Source organism: Toxorhynchites rutilus, chromosome 3, assembly GCF_029784135.1.
Source record: "Toxorhynchites rutilus septentrionalis strain SRP chromosome 3, ASM2978413v1, whole genome shotgun sequence".
NCBI lineage: Eukaryota > Metazoa > Arthropoda > Insecta > Diptera > Culicidae > Toxorhynchites > Toxorhynchites rutilus.
The window spans coordinates 189,209,439-189,228,084 of NC_073746.1; the positions used below are offsets into that span (position 1 = coordinate 189,209,439).

The 18,646-nt window shown below is 39.1% G+C and overlaps 1 protein-coding gene across 1 annotated transcript in view; it reads left to right on the top strand.

The window, feature by feature from the left end:
• Positions 1-11,674: 11,674 nt before the first annotated feature.
• The window catches only part of LOC129775347 (uncharacterized), a 78,768-nt gene continuing 71,796 nt past the window's right edge, over positions 11,675-18,646 (top strand). The window contains exon 1 of the mRNA XM_055780012.1: positions 11,675-12,115. The gene's annotated coding sequence lies outside the window, so the exon portion shown is untranslated. The remainder of the gene's footprint in view (positions 12,116-18,646) is intronic.

Genomic DNA, 18,646 nt, shown 5'->3' on the forward strand with positions numbered 1-18,646 from the left:
TAGCATCGGTTAAGCAGAATTGGGAAAGACCGTCTGGATCAAGAATTGAAAGTTATGGTAACCCTGCAAAGCGCAGCCGGAAATGGGACAATCCTGGGCGAAGCAATAAACAATGCGATCGGTGCGGATCGTGGAACCATCACCGGGAATCAAGAGAGTGTTTTGCTAGAGAAGCAACCTGTCGTAAATGTGGACGATATGGCCACTTCGCCAGGAAGTGTTTGGCTGAGATGAAGTCGAACACTCGTTACAATTGGAAGAAATCGGATGCTGCTAACACTTTGCGAGATGAGGATTCACAAGGAGCTGGATCTAGGAGAAGAGTAACTTGGAAACCGGAGAATGAGTCAATCTCGAAGGTAGAATGATTAGTTTACAGTATTGTTTTATGTTACACTCATTTCATATCTAATAATCGATTCATTACCTAGTTTGTAATATGTTAGATGATCAACGGATTTTCATTTATTGCTTTGTTGTAGAACATTCATTAATAAATCCAGAATTGGTTAATAAGATTGAATTACTATTATTTTGTTGACAGGTAAAAACGACGAACGATGGTGTTATCACTTGCTTCATTGACCAGTTCCCAGTGGAGTTCCTAATAGATTCGGGTGCGGTAATAAACACAGTTGCTGAGCAATCTTGGACAAACCTTCTGAGAACAAACGCACTAGTTTTCAAGAATAGGTCTCAAAACAACCGACAATTTACAGCCTACGCTTGTCAAGACCCGCTTCTGGTACTTCGGGTTTTTGAAGCATGGATTTCTATAAACGAAACGAAGCCCAAGATCTTTGCGGAACTTTTTGTAATCCAAGGTGCGCGCCGGTCATTACTTAGTAAAAAGACGGCCGAGGATCTTAAGGTGTTAAATGTTGGTCTTGAAGTTCAAAATATTGAACAAAACAAAGAACCATTCCCCAAGTTTCCAAATATTCAAGTCCAGCTGTCCATTGATCAGAATGTTGTCCCAAGAAAGATTGCCTACCTTCGAATTCCCGCAGCAATGGAGGATAAAGTAAATCAAAAGATCCAGCAAATGTTGAATACAGATGTGTTCGATAACATCATAACCGTTGTCGGTCCCTCGGAATGGATTTTACCAATGGTTGTGGTTCCTAAAGGAACGGATGACATCCGTTTGTGTATAAATATGCGGTATCCAAACCTAGCGATAAAGAGAGAGCATTATCCGCTCCCGCTAATTGACACGTTGTTAAACAAACTCAAGGGAGCGACGCGGTTTTCTAAGCTAGACATAACATCAGCTTTCTATCACGTTGAACTGCATCCAGAATCGCGTGATGTCACAACATTTATGACAAACAGGGGTTTGATGAGATTCAAGCGACTAACATTCGGTATCAATTGTGCACCTGAGATCTTTCATCGTATTATGTGTGAAATGCTGGCGGGTATTGAAGGCGTAGTGGTGTGTATTGATGACATAGCTGTGTGGGGGAAAACTCAGGATGAGCATGACGAACGTTTAAAGAAGGTTTTGGATGTTCTTGAAAGAAATCACGCCTTACTGAACAAGGCTAAATGCTTGATAGGACTAAACGAGATTGAGATCTTGGGCTTCAAGGTCAGTGCAGCCGGAATCAGCCCTACCGACGATAAAATTGCTGCAATCAAAAATTTTAGAACTCCGGAAACGAAAGAGGAGGTTCGTAGTTTCCTTGGGTTGATAAACTTTGTTGGTCAATTCATTCCACATCTATCAACAAGAACTGAGGCTTTGAGGCAGTTCATCCGAGGTGAAGCGGAAGTATTCGGGGAAAAGCAACGTGAAGCGTTTGACAATTTACGGGAGGAGTTATCCAATACTGTACATCGACTTGGATTCTTCGATCCGAAGGATAAAACTGATTTGTATGTTGACGCGTCTCCAGTGGGTCTCGGGGCCGTCTTAACTCAAAAAGACAATTCAAATGTCGCAAGAATAATAAGCTTTGCGCCGAAGGGATTGACCAAATCGGAGCGAGTTTATCCGCAAACCCAACGTGAGGCGTTGGCGGTTGTATGGGGTGTAGAAAAGTTCTACCCGTATTTGTTTGGTATTCGTTTCACGGTTTTCACGGATCACAAAACTCTGGAATACATATTTGAGGGAAAACACCAGGATGGGAAACGAGCTTGTTCTCGAGCTGAAGCATGGGCTTTACGGCTCCAGCCCTATGATTTCTGTGTAAAATATATTCCGGGATCTGACAATATCTCCGATGTTTTCTCGAGGTTATGCCCACAATCAGAAACACCATTCGACGAAGCCTCAGAACACTATGTTTGTGCGATCGGAGAGGGACCGGCGGCAATAACATTGGCGGAGATAAGAAAAGCGACCGAATGTGATGAAGAACTTAGTGAAGTCGTTAAAGCTATTGAAAGCCATGCTTGGTCACCGAATCTCTTTTCTTACCAGGCTTTTTCGAAGGAACTTGGTATCATCGAAGGTATTGTTGTGAGGGATGATAGAATTGTTCTCCCGTTGATTCTTCGTCGTAGGGCCCTAGATATCGCGCACCGAGGACATCCTGGAGTGGTCACCATGAAACGAAATCTCAGAGAAAAAGTTTGGTGGCCGTACATGGATCGCGATGCTCTCAAGAGAATCCAAGAATGCGTAGGATGTGCTGCAGTGAGTTCTCAGACACCGCCGGAACCTATGATACGGAAGGAGATGCCCGATCGAGCATGGCAACAGTTGGCGATAGACTTTTTCTCGGCTAAGGAATGCTCAATGTTCTTGGTAGTAATTGACTACTACAGTCGATTTTTGGCAGTCGTTGAGATGAAGGGAACCAATGCTGAAAAGACCATTGATGCCCTAGAAAAAAATTTCAGAGAGCATACATATCCGGAAACTATTCGAGCAGACAATGGACCGCCGTTCGCTAGTGAAGAATTCACTGTACTGTACTAGTAAGAACATCCGCCTTGTGCATACTATTCCGTATTGGCCGCAAATGAACGGTCTGGTGGAAAAACTAAATCAAGGAATCTTGAATTGCAAAAGCGTTGATGGAAGATTTACGGGATTCAGTACATAATTATGTCTACGCATACAACACGACTCCGCATTCTGTTACCGGAAAGTCACCGTTGGAGCTTCTTACCGGGAGACCAGTGAAAGATCTTCTGCCCTCACTAAGGACTGAACCATACTGGAAGCGTGACGATGATACCCGGGACAGGGATGCAATCAAAAAGATGCAGGGGAAGCTTTATGCAGACAAGCGACGACAGGCAAGACCAGCGGAAATCGAGGTTGGAGATGAAGTCATGATACGGAATTATGCTACGGAAGCTGGAAAGCTGGAACTGTGAACATCCACGTTCACCGATGTTTGAAGATTGCACACAACGAAAATTAAATAAAAAGGATAACCTGGTTTCCAAAAATGCAGAAAATCCGGTTACGGAACGGACCAAGAGGATCACGAAACCACCGGCACGTTATACCGAGTAGCCGCTGTTAGGATGAAGATGTTTTTTTTTCTTTCTTTTGTAATTCATCTCATGTCACTTCATGAAGTAGGAAAGGGATGTAGAGTTGCTATAATTAATAAAAGCGTGACACCCCTGCGGTGGTATAAAGTGTTGGACCCCTGCGATAGTAAAAGACAGAGAGGAGAGAATAGGATGGAGAGAGAGGTCTATGTGACTAGCGGAACAGCTTGAAAGTGAGGACAGGTAGTCAGTTAAGTGGTGATACGATACATGAACGGAATAAGAAAGATACTTGTGCGGAAACTAAAATAGTTTATGATATTCGGTGAAAATATCACGGACTGGAGTACCTCTACAGTAGCCAAGGTAGCAACGTTTTACACATTTGCATCACACATTTGGTCACCTCACTGTGCCAGGGCTCTGCTGTGACCAAGGATGGAAAACAAGGGAGCATGATGTGATTTACGATTAATCGCAAACTGCACAGATCGCAATCTGTGCAAACTGCGACTAACTATTAATCCTCACCCATCATAACCAAATGATTTTCTCTTGGTAACTCTGAGTTGACCAAAGCATTGCTAGACTGAAACTAGTTCGAATAATTGAGTTACTCTCTTTCCTCGTTTTGTTTTCAACTCCTAACAAGAATTTGTTCCATGGGAATGAGTGTCTCTATGACGTACGCTTTACGATTCTCGCTCTCTCGTCCGGGCGTTCAATTTTCCTTTCCGAGCGCGTTTACTTCGATGAAACTGGGTAAAATAAAAAAATGCGCTACAGCAGATAGGACGACTTTAATGTTTAAAATTTCACAGAGGATTTCTCAGATGGTGTTTAAATTAATCTACAGACAATAATCCGAGATATATTTTTCCGCCAGCCCAAATACAGACCACTTTTTTCGGGGCCGAGGTGTCTAGAAAAGACCTTGATTACCTTGAATTAATCAAAAAACATAAATTAGCGCAAATATGTCAACATGTTTTTTTTTGTGTAAGCACGTAAATATTTGCTCATATTTTTTTTGGATTGTGGAACTCTACATAATTTGTATGCAGATAGACTATCCACAGTTTGTGGGGGGATGGAATACTCATACAACTCAAATGGGTAATGATTATCTGCTATCACAAAGCTGAGAAATTTTTTGACGTTTTGTTTTACTATTGATTCATTCAAAAAAAAAAGCTTTTTTTTAAAATGTTTTCTTATCCTGAGACTGGCTCACCATATTGCACTGCTACTAAAACCGTAGGCTAACTTCAAGGATATTTTTTATTTATTTTCGGCGAATAATCAATAGAGTGCCGTGTTATGAAACATCAGAATAATAGCAAAAACAATATTACGATCATAAGGTGTTGGACAGGTTATTCCAGACGACATTGGAATATATTCCATCTGATCATCTTTAGAAAGGTTAATGACCTTCAAAGGATAAATTTATCTTGGGCACATTGAATTGATGTTCATGACTTCCAGTCGGACGTTTTTCGCTCTGATAATAATTGTGTGGTCCTCACAAAGCATATATTCCAATGCCGTCAGTTCACTGAAATTATTCGCATACCGTTTGATGATAAGGTAGGATGTTGATAATCATTTGCTGTGATACCTATTGTTCCAACAGTATTCATTCGACAATATGAAGACTGAATACCTGAAATTAACCAGATTCAACCATGCAAATCTGCGGTCAAAGCAGTATGTACACTTGAGAGATGCAACAAGTTTGAAGGGATATAAGAAAAAAACATTAGTCGTTCGATAAATCTACTGCCACATATGTCGGAAGTCCACGATACATGAATATCATACGTCCATACTATTTCATTACATTTATTCGCAACGAAGAACGTAACCACACAGAATTGAATTAATCAAATATGTGATCCGTTCTATCTACAAAATAAAAAAGGGTCTGAAATTCAATCGAATTCGAAAGGTGTTTCGTGAAGTCACTAATTGAATTACTATTGGAAAAATTATTTGGAGAGAAATGTGAATGTTCAGAATTATTGGAATCTAAAAACATTTTTTTTGGGCGGGATGAGATTCGCCCAAATCTGCTGGTAATAAAATTAATCAAATGCATCCATTACCCGTCTGCTGTTTATATCAGGCGGGAGACGACAGCAAAATAAATTCGACACGAGACTGAGTCAGCCACTCACTGCGGTCTGTGCAATAGAGAATTAAAAATCCCTCGATGAGTGTCGTAAGATTTCAGTTGTTCGTCTCTTGTTACACTTTCCGATCAAGAACTCATCATCCGCTCTATGGAATGGGATTAATCGTTTGTGGCTTGCACTCACGATAAAACTTGAGTAGTAGAAGTAATGCTTCGAGAGTGCGGGCAGTGGGGATTCTGCTTTCATATTGCTTTTTTGAGATCTTGGTAGCTCACCGTTCCAAGTATTCTCTCTGTGTACATATGAAGAATAAAAGAGCCTCGCCTGCTGGGGGTGATTTAAAAACATCCGACTAGAGGGATATACTTATTCATTGATCATTGAGTGTGATTTTTTACCATCCCTGGCTGTGACACAGTGGAGTCAACTTCGTTAATGACAGAGTATTCCTTAAACTCCCTAGGCCACACATCTTACAGTTCGCACCTTCTTATCGGGTTACCTATATGATTTTACAGAAATTGAAGAACGCATTGAGTCAGTCCAGAAATTATTTCTTCATTTTGCACTGAACTGGACCTCATTTCTACAACAGTCAATAACGACGCCGGCCACGTCCTTACAGTCATCAGGGGAAGGGAAGGAATGTTAGTATGATATTCGCCGCCCGAAAGCCAGAAGGGTCGCCTCTATAGCGTGGTTCCCTAGCGATTATCATGGGAGGGATAGTTGTTAGTGGGGAGAGGTAAGAATCAGGATTTACTGAGGTAAGTGATGTGATCATGTAGATGCGAACAATCGACCATTCGACGAAACGGAATTTTGAAAATCCTATGTGTCACAACACGCGGCGGAGATTATTTTTAGTTAACCAGAGGAGGAAAACCTGTTAAATTGATTGAAATATGTTATTATTAACTGCACGTATTTTTACCGAACTCCAACAGCGACGACGGAGTCATTTTTTTTGGGAAGCCTAAGAAGGTAACCGAGAAAAACTCCTTTTAAACCAATCGAATTGACTATATCGCACGTACTTTTTGTCTAACTTCGGATTGGATCGATATTATATTCTGTTATTCATTGCATGTAGTCTTTATCGATCTCGAACTCTCATCCGTCGAACGTGACGGCGGAGAGTTATCTCTGGGAAGCCTGAAAAGGTAACCGAAAGTATTCATCTAGTATCCATACATGCAATTAACCGTACGCCATTTAACCAAATTATCAAAGATGTGTTGTGAAATAATCACTTCTATTCCGGTACACGTTAGGCGATTGGATTTCAATCCGATCGGCGAATGGATCAATCCGATCAAGTTCGAATATTTTGCTTTCTACCCGTTCGCCTCAAATCCTAAAGGGCGGTGAATTTCGAATCCGAACTTTCATCGCACCTGTGAAACCAAAACAAAAACGGCACGTTGTTTTAAAAGTTATATTTTCTGCAGAAAATTATTTATTGAGCATTCGTCTACATTTGAATTAAAGGTAAAACCATGTAAAATAATTTTTACAATTTTGACGTAGGACTACGTCTAACCGGAAGATATCGGGGGTGAAATGGAAATCTAGGCACTGAACAAGTAGGAAAAAATGCAAGATTTGGAACGCTTATAACTCGAGCATTTCTCAATAGATCGCAAAGGTTTTTGCATCAATTGATAGGAAATATATCTACGCATCTATCATAACGAATAACATTTCATTTTTCTTGAGATAAATAATTGAATAATTGTGAAATATCAAGCATTGTCCAAATGCACTATGTGCCCATTTTTGATTGGTCCATTTTGTGCTCCTCAAATCGTACCGAATAAAACGGGCAACCAGAGCAGCAGCGAAATAGAATGAAGCACGATTGGAAAGGAAAAAGAAAAAAAATGAACGAAACATTGGTCGCAGTCTCACACATGCGTAATTCTCGAGCCAGCCAGTCTGCTTAAAAATCCCCGCTCCGCTGCCGTAACGATCATTCTCATTCAAACCGTACACCACATCGGTTCGCATCACAACACATCAACAAACCAACCAAGTAGCCATGTCTGGACATGGCAAAGGAGGAAAAGTGAAGGGAAAGGAAAAATCCCGCTCGAACCGTGTTTAGTTTCGGCCGCCGAAGTGATCGAGTTAGCTGGCAAAGCTGCTCGCGACGATAAGAAAAACTGCATTCGGATCAGAACACATTCGGTGGACATCAAGACAACAGGCAGTTGAAGCGAGTGGCGAGTGGCAAACGCAATCGCAAAACGGCAGCAGGTAGCAGAAGAAAAAAGGTTTTCTTTTTACAATCTGCTTTGGTGGCAAATCCAGAACAAGACGGCATCGAGGGCGTTCGAAATGGTTTTTTTCAAAACCACGAGTACAAAGTTTTCTAAATTGGAACCATTCCATAAAACAAGGCGCTTATCAGGGCCATTAAACCTTTCAAAAAAGAGTTTACGAAATACAGTGCTTTCTAAAATAATATCCAAAATAATAATAAAACACAAATTGATTTTTTCATAATTTGTTTGCCAGGAACTGATGAGTATGTGAATTTGGCAGTTGTTCTGAGCTTATTGATAGTTGGGGACTTTCCTGATTATTCAATTTTCACCAATTCTTAAATTGTTTCCAGATTGAAAGTACAGTAATTTACAATTAGTTCGACATTTAGCTAATTGGACGGACATGTAATGCGACATATTTAGTTGAACATTTTTGTAAACATAGAGTTCGGGGTCCAAATTATGACCCCACATTGAAAGTCGACACTGTATCACTGTCATCGCAAATGTTCAATTACAGGTTAAAATCGCCTCCAATGCGACACTGAGTGGTGGTAATGCGACGTGCCATTGAATGTAATTTACTGTACAATATGTCACAAGCTGGATGGGAAGAAATTTTCCAACTGTGAAAGCTGTGGCGAGTGGCAAACGCAATCGCTAAACAGAAAGTTTAGCCATACAAGATGGGGATATCGAGTGATAACAAAACAATAAACTCTTTAGATTGAAGATAATTTTGTGATCCTGAAAAGGACCCTTTTTAGCCTTCATGTGAATCCAACGAGCGAACAAATCGTAATGAATGTATTTTTTTGCCATCGCTGCCTTTTAACGCTCTTTCGTTCGTCTCGTTGGACTTGCCCCTTTGGCTGAGTCTGCCGATTTGTCTCTATCCTGTGAGCGTGTACCGCTAAAGTACAAAACGCGCGGATCCGCTGAAAAATATATCATTCTCTTTCAAACCGTAAATCAGTGTGGTTGTATGGCATCATTTCACATCACATCGCATCAACGGATTGGTGCCGGAGCACCAGTATACCTAATAGCGGTTATAGAATTTCGGCCGCCGGAGTGCTCGAGTTGGCTTGCAAAGCTGCTCACGACAATAAGAAAACCCGCCTACAGAACAGAGCACATTCGGTTCGGAGGCAACAACTAGTTTCAGCGAGTGGCAAACGCAATCGCAAAACGGCAGCAGGTAGATGAAGGAAAAAGTTTGTTTATACAGACTGCTTTGGTGACAAAACCAGCCACCGTAAAACACCGCGCTTTTCAGGACCATTAAACCATTCAAAGAAAAGTTATTAAAAGTTATTCACAATACCAATGCATTCTAAAGTGACATAATATGACATATAATATAAACTGATTTATTTTGTTTATGCTTGTTCTTGATTGGTTAGGGCCTTTTAAATTGATCATTCAGTTTTCACAAACCCATGCTTGGTTTCCGAATTAAAAGTGGCTTCAAATTACAACACATTGTATGCAGCATGGCATTAACGAATTTTCTCGGTAGCAAGAACTGCTTTCTTTGGTTGATAACTGATGTTGAAAATTGACTGACGTTACATCTGCATTGTATAGAAAACTAACTAAGGAGCAACATGATGAGCTATGTATTTCCTGCTGCTCTGTTCTTATTTTAAAGGACTTTAATCCGAAGGTCATCCGTCCCTGTATTTATTGTTGGTTTTTCAGAACGCTTCTAGCTCGTTTATTTTTCTGAGAGACGAATGAACTCTCAGAGTTTAAAGTCTCTTTAATTCAATACCGTTACCGTTTATTTCTCGACAGATCGTAGAGTTCGTCTCCAAAACCTCAGTTCTTTTTCATTTTTATTTACTTTGTTTGCGGAGACTACAAATCTTACAATTCATTCGTCTCCGAAACCACAGTTTAAGGTACGGTAATGTGCTCAATAGTGAAATATATGATAGTGAATGAGCTGATAACCATCTATGCATTCCCTATCACAGCCATCATTTTTATTGTACGATATGTGTATACGCCGAAAGATGCCCGGCGTTGAACATTTAATAAGTACAAAGCCTTCAGAAAAAAACAAGAATCAAGTTTGTAAGAAAAACGCAAAAACACAACACCAAAGGTTCTTTTCAGAACCCCCAACATGTTCATGAAGAGTCAACAGTAAACTAATCCATTTTTCAGGTAGATAGGTAGGTATTCACGTAGGAGAAGAAAATAAAATATATATTCGAAATATATATTTAGCAAAAGCTGTCCCCTTTGTATAGTCCTACGTCACTCCGGTTATGTCCTCGACATTACCCACCCGTCTTTTTGCCATCGTTGCCTTTAAACGCTCATTCGTTCGTCTCGTTGGACTCGCCCCTTTGGCTGAGTCTGCCGATTTGTCTCTATCCTGTGAGTGTGTACCGCTAGAGTACAAAAGGCGCGGATCCGCTGAAAAATATATCATTCTCTTTCAAACCGTAAATCAGTGTGGTTGTATGGCATCGTTTCACATCACATCGCATCAACGGATTGGTGCCGGAGCACCAGTATACCTAATAGCGGTTATAGAATTTCGGCCGCCGGAGTGCTCGAGTTGGCTTGCAAAGCTGCTCACGACAATAAGAAAACCCGCCTACAGAACAGAGCACATTCGGTTCGGAGGCAACAACTAGTTTCAGCGAGTGGCAAACGCAATCGCAAAACGGCAGCAGGTAGATGAAGGAAAAAGTTTGTTTATACAGACTGCTTTGGTGGCAAAACCAGCCACCGTAAAACACCGCGCTTTTCAGGGCCATTAAACCATTCAAAGAAGAGTTATTCAAAGTTATTCACAATACCAATGCATTCTAAAGTGACATAATATGACATATAATATAAACTGATTTATTTTGTTTATGCTTGTTCTTGAACTTATTGATGGTTGGGGTCTTTTAAATTGATCATTCAGTTTTCACAAACCCATGCTTGGTTTCCGAATTAAAAGTGGCTTCAAATTACAACACATTGTATGCAGGATGGCATTAACGAATTTTCTCGGTAGCAAGAAATGCTTTCTTTGGTTGATAACTGATGTTGAAAATTGACTGACGTTACATCTGCATTGTATAGAAAATTAACTAAGGAGCAACATGATGAGCTATGTTTTTCCTGCTGCTCTGTTCTTATTTTAAAGGACTTTAATCCGAAGGTCCCTGTATTTACTGTTGGTTTTTCAGAACGCTTTTAGCTCGTTTATTTCTCGACAGATCGTAGAGTTCGTCTCCAAAACCTCAGTTCTTTTTCATTTTTATTTACTTTGTTTGCGGAGACTACAAATCTTACAATTCATTCGTCTCCGAAACCACAGTTTAAGGTACGATAATATGCTCAATAGTGAAATATATGATAGTGAATGAGATGATAACCACCGATGCATTTCCTATCACAGCCATCATTTTGATTGTACGATATGTGCATACGCCGAAAGATGTCCGGCTTTGAACATTTAATAAGTACAAAGCCTTCAGAAAAAAAAACAAGAATCAAGTTTGTAAAAAAAACGCAAAAACACAACACCAAAGGTTCTTTTCAGAACCCCCAACATGTTCATGAATAGTAAACAGTAAACTAATCCATTTTTCAGGTAGATAGGTAGGTATTCACGTAGGAGAAGAAAATAAAATATATATTCGAAATATATATTTAGCAAAAGCTGTCCCCTTTGTATAGTCCTACGTCACTCCGGTTATGTCCCTGACATTACCCACCCGTCTTTTTCTCATTGATTTTTATAGCGCTAAGCGGCCACAGGAGGTTACTCATCAGATTCTAAATACCACACAGCAACGATACGGATGTGACGGTCTATCATTTGGAGAAGCCTCGTTTTGTGAACATATTTTCTGGAAACCGGCAGGATGTGGACAAGGTGGACAAAGTTGTGAAAATATCCCTCACCCGAAAAAAACCATTTTCAACCACACGACATCAATCGGATCAACGCTACATTCGAATTGTTGCCCCTGGCATTCCCAGACTTGCCAAATGCAGTCAGGTTGATAAACCTGAAGAGTGACACAGTTTTCCGAAATTTTCCTATGATGAAGGCAAACCTTGGAAACGTAAGGGCGATTACACATTATCCGGTTTCTGCCGGACCGGTTTCAAAAAGCGCCGCTTGGTTTGGACGGATAACCGAATAACAATGTGAAAGAGACCTCGCGCTATACAAAACCGTATATCTTTCACATACACATACATGCATTTGTTTATACAGTGGTTTGACAGGTGAACATTGCTGCAAATATTTCTGCTACATACAACTGATTGCTGTTAGGTGGCTGGCTCAATTCGACAGCTCACAATTTCCAGCTGCCAACATTGTATGGGGAAATTATTTTCCCCACCACAAGTTGCTATCGGCGAACAAAAACTCGAACTGCACTCCACGCAATGTCGACAGTAAATACAAAACGGCGAAACACCCGGCTCAAACATCACATCAACAAACAATATACAGTTCTGGTAGAACTACATATATTCATATGAAAACACTAGTTATATAAAACATATATTCACAATGTACAGTTTCACAAAATTACAATCTGTATTTATTTAGCAAAACATCCGATAAAATATTTAATTTATTGTTGATTCCATGGTGGACGATTTCGGACGTATCTGCTCCGCAGAATAATAAAATCATTTCCGCTTACACTTTGTTGATCGCATCTCTGTGCGATGTTCCCGATCGCTATCGGCAGCGGTGAATTCCCCAATTCCCTTGCGCATCTTTCGCTTCCCGATCGCATATGAGTGAGCGAAGATCAAGCATCTGTACCTTGTTCTTGGTATAGCTGCACCTAGCTGATCGAGCCCGTGTTTTTTGAATTTCCACTATTGTTTGTGAGCAGCTTAGGGCATTCACCCTCTCATGATATGCCTTTTGGGGTTGCAACCACGAACCTGCTCAAATTTGCGTTCCTTTGAGAGTACATACGGACGAATGTTGAAGTGTGGCACGCCATGAGCACGGCCAAAGTGAGTGCAGGCCTCGCAGACATTACACGCACATCAGGACGGTGTTCTTACCGATAAGTGCGATCGAGCGGTCAGAGGTATAAACCTTTCCGCCTATTTTCAAAATACGTTCGCAAACCTTTTCGGTAATTCTCAGAGCGCACACGTTTATGTTAGGCGCATATGGTTCTACAACAGTTCCCACAACGACGGCAACGTAAATTTGCAATGATAAATTAACATGAAAAACTTACTGGACAAAAAACATGGCTGTCATCAACAGTATTATAAAAACTAACTTTTGTCCAGTTGCAAACAGCACACAAACAGTCACAAACAGCATGATTTATTTCACACGCTCCGTTGCCACATATTTTTTAACAGTCTCAGAAACACGGTTAGATAAAAGTGTAAAATTTTATGAAGCAATAATAATAACAATTTCTAACAAGCTAGGGGCACTACTTATTTATGTGTATTATCTGTTCACTTCCTGTGATCATCTTGAAATCTGCCTACAAGAGAATGTGTGCCTATTCATTCATTCTTGAGTGTTTTTTATTTATTTCAGCATTGCAGTAATAATGCTTTGTGATTAAAATTACATCATACTTTTCTTTCAAACACTATCTAATTGCTGCTTCTGCAGATCCTCGTCCAGAAACGCACTCAGTCGTAATTTCTCGAGGACGTACTCCTGGGGCAGAAGCAGCTTCTTGAGCGCGTTTTGCATCAACGCACAGCGGATCCTGGGCGAAGAATGACCGATTGCTGGGTGATTGCGTTCTGACAGAGTCGGGCAGGGAAACATCTCGATCACCGAGCACTAATCGGACAGTTTGGTCTTGAATTCCTCGAGCCGAGCCTTAACCACCTCTTCGTCGATCACGTTCCGGGTCAGGCTGAACTGTATGAAATACCGAATAAGAATATTAGAAGATTTTGGTGTGTTCAAATTAACAAAAACTCACCTTCACATTCAGCTGGATGAAGTCGCTTGAAATCTGCCCCTTGATGAAACAGTTGAAAATTTGGTTGACATCCTAAAACTTGTTCAGTATCGATTTCAAATGAGGGAAATTTTCTGTAAGCAAAAAAAAAACAAAAGTTAATTAATGAATTATGAATAATAACACTACCCACCGTTGAACACAATCCATGGCAAAACACTTCATGAAACCTCGTGCGCATGTGACCATTGATTCGCTTTGAGCAGAAATTTGCATCACTTCACTTGTTCCACAGTAGCGAAATAAAGAAGCGAAATAAAATTTTCGGCATCCATATCATCTGCAGCTTCTGGAATGATTTCAAAATCAACAAACAAACGTCAATAGCACAGACATGCTAATACATGGGACGAAAAATTGCATGAATCGCGAAAAATTGCATAATACTAACAGACATGACAAACATCTTTCAATGCGCGTTGATGGCATTGGGCTTCGTGCTACGCTTTTGGGAAGTGATAGTAAAAATAAATTTTCAGGTGCAATTAACACATAATCAAAATAAAAATTATTAATGAAAATTAAATTTTTCTTAACAAACATGTCTTTTGTGTGTTAGAGTAACGCGTTCTTTTGCAAGTTGTGAGAAGTTCTTAAGCAAGAATTGTGTTTGATAATAATTTCATATTATAATGATGAGTCTTGGTGAAAATATCAGCAAAATTATACAAAAATGATTAATTAAGAGTCAGTATTACGTGTTTTGAATAATCACATAATATGAAGTAAAAATTTTCATTCAAAGTTTGAACAATTCGAAACTGTGTTAAGGTCTGATAATCTTATAGAGAATCATTTGCTTTCCCAAACTGTGTATCTCCACAAGTCGTCGACACAATACTACTGTCATCGCATGTAATGCTTGTCCGGGGCCGGACATTGTAGTCGCAGTAGACGGCTGCATCACGGCGCCGTAAAGAAGTTGGTACGGTCGAAATTTGCCATTTGGGTTACAAACCGTTCCGGCTGAAACCGGATAATGTGTAATCGGCCTAATGGTAGATAAGTCGGGTTTCCACCTAGGTTTATCCTGTTTGCGTTGTAGGTTACATTATTGAGTATGGCGGTGCAATTGTAGAACGTGGCGGTGCAAAAACCCGTTCAGGGTTTTGTTAGTTATTCCACACGTGGTTTCCACATGGATGTTATCTATTGAGTTCATCAAAATATGTTGATTATCCAGATGTAGAACCTCTTGTTTAGGAATGTAGGATGTAAAATTGCATTTGGCTTGATCACCGTTTAGTAGTTTTGGTACACATTCAGATACATCTCTTTTGATTTCATTTCTGTCGAAAATTGTTTGATTCAGATTCTTCGTAATGTAATTCCCACTGGAGTGTGCTAGAATTAGCCTGTTTGTAAGGTATATTTGCTTGTTATCCTGTATGGTTGGGTAAACATGGATTTTCCTGAAGATCCGGTTGTCCAAAACGGGGGTTTTGATAAGAAGTACCATCATTATTATTTTCATCAATTATATTATTGATAGTTGAATTAATCATTCTTAAATCACTTGCATCGGGACTGCCTGCAATGAATTTCCAAATTGATCCTAAAGTATCCCATCTTTTATGTCTTCTAGTGAGAGATAGTTTTTTCAATCCATCATTAATTTTATGGAATTTATCCTGGATAAGATGGCTGAACTGATTCGTTTTTACTTTATTATATTGTGATTGCAATATGTCAATATTAACTCGCAGAGATGTGATGTTGTAGTGGTGTATATAATAGTGAAAATCATAGCGAATTCTTCCTATTCCTTGGTCATATACAAATAGCGGTTGTTGATTTAAGCTTCTTATTGAAATTTGTTTTTCGTTTGCGTCTATTGTGCAGTTGTATAGTAGACGGCAAAACGTCAGTCTGTAAAAGAAGAAAGTCAAATGTCCAGTTAAATTTTCCTGATTTTTATGTCGTCTTTATGTATTTTTCGTCCCTTGTCAGTAGTAATCGTGCTTCTGTGAACTTGTGCTATTTTGATTTTTTCATATCTATTTTTGTGTTTAAGTCTTTGTCTTGTTGTCTCGTATGCGTCTTGATTTTGCTCGATGTCTACAGGTTTTTTCTTTTTATTATGGTATTGTATGTCCTTTTTCTGTTTTTTTTTTCGAAGGTTTTTGTATGCAGTTTCAATTATTTCAGTAGTCCGAGGAGAAGGAAGTATTATTTCATAAGGTGTAAATTGTGTTGTACTGTGGATAGTCGCATTGTACTTTTGGACAGAAAGTTGGATTAATTCAAGGATAGATCTATCTGGATTTTCGGTTTTGTTGATTCGATAAAGTTCCAATATAGTCGAATGAAGACGTTCTACTATACCGTTCATTTCACTTCGACCAGTTGCTGTGACGTATGGAGTTATTTTATGCAAATTGTAAAAGTTGACTAATTCACCAGTTATAAAGGATTTTGCATCATCCATTACAAGAATTTCAGGCGTTTTATATTTTAAAAGTATATCTTTTATAATTGGTGTCAGATCAACTGCAGATCTGGATTCTATGTGTGTCACTTGAGCGAACTTTGAAAATTTATCGATATAGGTAAGGAAGTGATTATTTTCCAGGAAAAGTATATCTATATGTACGATTTGGAAAGGGCTTTTAGGTATAGGAGTTTCTTGAATCGGGAATTTGATAGGACGCCTGTCATATTTGCATTCATGGCAAATTTGACAGTTGGTTGCAAAATCTTTGCATTTTTGACGAAGTTTAGGGAAATAAAATTTGCGAAGAATTTGTAACACGTTTTCTTCAGCACACCTGTGAGCTCTATGGTGCTCATTCCGGACGACGTTCCATTGCTGGTCTTCTTCCTCGATGTCTTCCAATAGATTCTGGGTGTACCTAATTTTCAATAATCTCTGTTGACCGAAATGTTCTCGATAGATCTCTTGTAATTGTCCCATTATGTCTTCTGTGGTGAACAGTCCGTTCAGTTTTGTATAATCGAAATTATTCTTCAGAATCTGTAATAAAGACTGATTAGTTATTTCGTTTACAAATATTGTTATTCTAGTAAAATTTCCAAATAATTTTTTTGTTTCAATTTTATCAGGTCCTTTTTTGTTTATTACCTGGTGGCGATATACATTCAATGGGGCTTCCGTAGATAATATGTAAAAGTCATCGGTATTTTCAGCCGAATGCTGAGTACCGGTCATTGAAAATACAACACGACTCAAAGCGTCCGCTACCACGTTCGATTTTCCAGGTGTATAGACGATTTGGTAGTCATGTTCTTCGAGATAAGCTTTCCAACACTTTAACTTGGCATTGGTGTTTTTCTGGGACAAAGCAAATGTAAGCGGTTGGTGATCAGTTAAAATTTTGTATTTAGCACCATATAAGTAATTCCTAAACGTTTGAAGAGCCCAAAATATTGCTAGCATCTCTTTCTCCGGAACTGAATATTTTTCTTCTGTTCTGGATAAAGATCGCGAAGCAAAATGTATTGGCAAATCTTTTCCGACGTCACCTTGAGATAATACTGCTCCTATGGCATAATCTGAGGCATCAGTCGTCAAAGTGAACGGTTTATTATAATCGGGGTAGATAAGAATATCATCTGAAGATAGTATTTTTTTCATTTTCAAAAAACATTGCTTCTCAGGTTCAGTTATTGATTTTTTTTTGGCAGAGGCCGGATTTCTCTCCCCTCGAAGAAGGTTTGTGAGGGGTTTTGCTATTTTAGCAAAATCTTTCACAAATCTCCGGTAGTATCCGATCATACCTAAAAATCCGCGAAGTTCCTTCATTGTCTTAGGTTCGGGATATTTATTAATAACTTCAATTTTTTACTGTTAGGTTTTATTCCATCGGATGAAATTATATAACCCAAAAATTCTGTTTCAGTCCGTAAAAACTCGGATTTATCAAGTTGAACTTTCAAATTGGCTTCATTCAAAAGCGTCAAAACTGTATTCAAATTTTTCAAATGTTCATCTAAATTTTTACCGAAAATTATTACGTCATCTATGTAGACGTAACAAATTTTCCCAATTTGATCCCTGAGCACATCGTCAATGGCTCGATGGAAAATTGCTGGAGCATTTTTTAGCCCAAACGGCATTCTAGTAAATTCGAATTTCCCATTATTTATGGAGAAAGCTGTTTTATCAATGTCGCTTTCTTTCATCCTGATCTGGTGAAAGCCAGATGCCAAATCAAGAGTACAACAATATTTTTGTCCTTTCAACTGGTCTATAACATATTTAATTTCGAGCATTGGATACTTGTCGGCAATTGTCTTTTCATTGATTTTTCTATAATCAATGACCATCCTGAATTTTTCTCACCAGACGCATCCGTTTTCTTTGGAACTATCCAAACAGGAGCTGTCCAAGCGGAACGTGAAGGTCTGATAATACCATCAGCAAGTAGTTTACTAATTTGTTTGTTGACCTCTTCAGTGTAGGCAACCGGATATGGGTAAACTCGCTGGTGTACCGGAATATCGTCGGTTGTATTTATAGAACATTCAACTTTTGTTGAACAAGTTAATTTTGAGTTGATTTCGTGGAAAACTGATTTATTGGCTTCAAGCACTTTATGCAGTTTGTCTTTTTCATTTGAAGATAAATGTGAAGTTCTGAATAGGCTGTTAGAAGAATTTTCTGTTGGGCAATATTGAAGAAGAGGAATTGTCAATGTTTCGAATTCCTTTTGTAAATACAAAATTTTGTTTCCAAGATCAATGTGTGCATTAAGGTGTTCTAAAATATCTGTACCTATTATTCCGTAGAAAAAATCGTGAAATTTGTGTAAAAGAAATCGTGCAGAAT